The sequence below is a fragment of the Bison bison genome, unplaced genomic scaffold (genome assembly GCF_000754665.1).
Source record: "Bison bison bison isolate TAMUID 2011002044 unplaced genomic scaffold, Bison_UMD1.0 scf7180017864489, whole genome shotgun sequence".
Classification (NCBI taxonomy): domain Eukaryota; kingdom Metazoa; phylum Chordata; class Mammalia; order Artiodactyla; family Bovidae; genus Bison; species Bison bison.
Genome location: NW_011495048.1, coordinates 8,181,929 through 8,186,148, shown reverse-complemented (window position 1 = coordinate 8,186,148; position 4,220 = coordinate 8,181,929). Strand labels below are relative to the sequence as shown.

Sequence of the window (4,220 nt, the reverse complement as noted above, 5' to 3'; positions counted from 1 at the left end):
GCTTCCCTGGTAGCTCAGCTGGTAAAGAATCCACCTGCAATGCAGGAGACCCCAGTTCGATTCCTGGGTAAGGAAGATCCCCTGGAGAAGGGATAGGCTACCCACTCCAGTATTCCTGGGCTTCCTTGGTGACTCAGGTGATAAAAAAAAAATCCACCTGCGATGAGGGAGACCTGGGTTCAGTCCTTGGGTTGTGGAAGATCCTCTGGAGGGCAAGACAACCGACTCCAGCATTCTTGCTTGAAGAATCCCTGTGGACAGAGGAGTTTAGCGGGCTACAGTCCATGTGGTTGCCAAGAGTCGGACACAACTGAGTGACTAAGCACAGCACACAGCACAATGAGGAAATGCAGCAGAGTTTGTTTACAAGGTTTCTGGCCTTAAACTCCCTGAGGGCTGTACAGGTCCATGAAGTGACCCCTGAGCTTAGAACAAGGCTCATGAGGACCAAGAGGCCTGGATGGGTGGAGGGGATGGTTTCTACAGTGTCTGGATCCAGCCCTGAGGGCCCAGGGCATCCAGCACTGTGCCTCCTTCTAGCACCAGCAATGACCACCCCACCCACTCCCATGCAGACTTTTGGGTGTTGATTACTCATATTTCATCCAGCTTGAGATATCATAAGGCTGTTGTCTCTACTTCCTGCTACAGGGAGGATACCTTTCATATGGGAGATTTATTTTCTGCTTTCAAGGGGACAGAGGAAGAACTATATCTTTCTTTGCATGGGCTGTTTCTCAAGTAACTTTAAAATCATCAATATGCCAATATTGATCACCTATCAGGAGATTCATCAGTTCCCTCTTCTGAAATATCTCTGGAAGTTTCATAATTAAAAGCTGAGTTGATTGTAGAGAGTAGAATAGATTAATAGCTGAATGGTAGATTGTTCCATATCTCAATAAACCAGTTTCTCAGCCCTGAGAATAGGTCAGATCGGCTAAACTCAATTTAGGAGGCAATGATGCAGGTGGGCTCCCAAGTTTAGGCCTATAATTGGATGATCAACCAGGTATCTAATAAGAGGCATTTACATACATGGAAACAAAAGAAAAACAATGGTTAATAATTGTGGCAAACTATGAACAAGTTTTTGAGTTCTGAAGATAGCCAGTCAAGATGATTTCTAGATGTTAGGTTTGAAGCATCTTTAGATGGAGTGACAGCAAGCAGTGGTAATCTGATAGGTTTTCCTGGTTTGTAGTTTGAATGTCTCGTGTTCTTTCTGAGGGGCCACATAGCAACAGGCATGAAGACTGTCCACACACAAGCTGCTGGACTGTTTTCTCCAAAGTTTACATCACATTTTCCAACCTTAATTTACATGGCTTCAGAAAAAGGGTGGTGTTAGTTCTCATAAGTCAGAAGGGTGGGAGATAAACTGGAAACATTAGTTTGGAAAGTTGTAGCCAGGTATTGGAAGAAACTAGAATTTTAGGATCTAGTCAGTTTACAGGTAGAAAAGCTGAAAGACAATTAACAGAACTAGAATTTAATATTCATAAGTATATATTATAGCTTCTACTGAAAAAATCTTTCTCTTATAATTACCCTCATTTTTTATCAAAAATAACCATAATAAGACTATAGTAAGTACACGAATCTTCAAGTTTCAAACTTTCAGAGATCCAAATAATAAATGTATTTAGTCTTATTCAGCTTGATCACACATAAAATTCCTTTCTCAAGATTCCATTTTTACAAAACTTATCCTTTAAAAATTTTTTTCTTTTATATTGGAAGATAGTTGATTTACATAGTTAGTTTCAGGTGTATAGCAAAGTGATTTGGTTTTATAGATACACATATCTATTCTTTTTCAGATTCTTTTCCCATTATAAGTTATTATAGAGTCTAGAATTGAGTTCCCCATTCTATGTAGTAGATCCTTGTTGATGATCTATTTTATACATAGAAGTGTGTATATGCTATTCCCAGCTTCCTGATTTATCCCCCCATGTCTCTCCTTTGGTAACCGTAGTTTGTTTTCTAATTCTGTGACTCTCTGTTTTGTAAATAAGCTCATTTGTATCATTTTTTTAAATATATTCCTCATATAAATGATATTTTTCTTTCTCTGATTTATTTCAGTTAGTATGACAATCTCTGGGTCCATCCATGTTGCCACAGATGGCATTATTTCAGTCTTTTTCATGACTGAGTAGTATTCTGTTGTATATATGTACCATATCTTCTTTATCCATTCTTCTGAGATGGACAGTTAGGTTCCTTCTTTGTCTTGGCTATTGTAAATAGTGCTGCAATGAACACTGGAGCACATGTTTCTTTTCGAATTATGATTTTCTCTAGAAATACTCCCAGTTGTGTAATTGCTGGATCATATGTAGCTCTATTTTTAGTTTTTTAAGGAGCCTGCATACTGTTCTCCATAGTGGCTGCACCAATTTACATTCTCACCAACAGTTCAGGAGGGCTCCCTTTTCTCCACACCCTCTTCAACATGTATTGCTTATAGACTTTTTAGTGATGGCCATTTTGACTATTGTGAGGTGATACCTCATTGTAGTTTTGATTGCATTTCTCTAATAGTGATGTTGGGCATCTTTTCATGTGAGTTTTGGCCATCTGTATGTCTTCTTTGGAGAAACATCTATTTTGATCTACCTATTTTTTTATTGGGCTGTTTAGTTTTGTTTTTTGATGTCAAGCTGCATGAGCTATTTGTGTATACTGGAGATCAGTCCCTTGTTGGTCTCATCATTTGCAAATATTTTCTCCCATTCTGCGGGCTGTCTTTTCATTTTGTCTATGGCTTTCTTTGCTGTGCAAAAGCTTTTAAGTTTAACTTGGTCTCATTTGTTCATTTTTGTTTTTATTTTCATTTTTCTAGAAGGTGGATTCAAAAAGATATTGCTGCAATTTATGTCAAAGAGTATTCTGCCTATGTTTCCCTCTAAAAATTGTGTAGCATCCAAGTCTTACATTTAGGTCTTTAACCCACTTTGAGTTTATTCTGGTATATCATGTAAGAGAATGTTCTAATTTCATTCTTTTACATATGGTTGTCCAGTTTTCCCAAAACCACTTACTGAAGAGACAATCTTCTCTCCATTGTATATTCTTTCCTCTTTGTCATAAATTAATTGACTACAGGTGTGTAGCTTTGTTTCTGGGATTTCTATCCTGTTTCATTGATCTATGTTTGTCTTTGTGCTGGTACAATTTTTTTAGGTGTTTTTTTGTTTGTTTGTTTTTGTTAAGGAAAGGGAAATTTAAAAAAAAATTTAATTTCAAAAAAAAATTTATTTTAGCTGTTCCAGGTCTTCATTGCAGCATGTGGGATCTTTAGCTGTGGCATGCAGGGTTTTTAGTTGCAGCATGTGGGATCTAGTTCCCAGATCAGGGATCAAATCCAGGCCCCCTGCATTGGGAGCACAGAGTCTTAACACCAGGGCAGTCCTAAGTACCATGCTGTTTTGATTACTGTTGTAGCTTTATAGTATAGTCTGAAGTCAGGAAACCTGATTCCTCTGTTTTTCTTTCTCAAGATTGCTTTGACTATTCGAGATCTTTTGTGTTTCCATACAAATTTTAAGAATTTTTATTCTAGGTCTGCAAAAAAGACCATTGGTAATTTGATAAGTAATTTGCATTGAATCTGTATGTTGTCTTGGATAATATAGTCGTTTTGACAATATTGATTCTTCCTAAAACTTCTATACATTTTAATGCCTATTTTAGTTTGTCAGTTGTTCTCTTTTGCATTGAGAAATAATCAGCATTACTTTAAGATAAAATTACTTCCTTTTCCTTCAATAAAAATGGATCTCCATCCCTCATACCATTTTTTAACCAAAATAAACATATTCTACTTTTCTTCAATAACCTCAGATATGCAGATGACACCACCCTAATGGCAGAAAGTGAAAAAGAACTAAAGAGGAACTTTCCAGAACGCTCGGTGAAAGGCGGAGGAGCGGCGGCTGCCCGAGCTGCGCACAGCAACGCGCTCCTTCCCGCTCCCCCACACCGGCATCGGCCCGCTCACCGGCTGTAGAAAATGGTGAAAGAAACCACTTACTATGATGTTTTGGGGGTCAAACCCAATGCCACCCAAGAAGAATTGAAAAAGGCTTACAGGAAACTGGCCTTGAAGTACCACCCTGATAAGAATCCAAATGAAGGCGAGAAGTTTAAACAGATTTCTCAAGCTTACGAAGTGCTCTCTGATGCAAAGAAAAGGGAGTTATATGACAAAG

General features: G+C 38.1%; 1 pseudogene across 1 annotated transcript in view; it reads left to right on the top strand.

Moving 5' to 3' along the window:
* The first annotated feature begins 4,021 nt into the window (after positions 1–4,021).
* Positions 4,022–4,220, top strand: part of LOC105005365 — a 47,851-nt pseudogene continuing 47,652 nt past the window's right edge. The window contains exon 1 of the transcript XR_827310.1: positions 4,022–4,180. The product of XR_827310.1 is annotated as a dnaJ homolog subfamily A member 1 pseudogene (transcript). The remainder of the gene's footprint in view (positions 4,181–4,220) is intronic.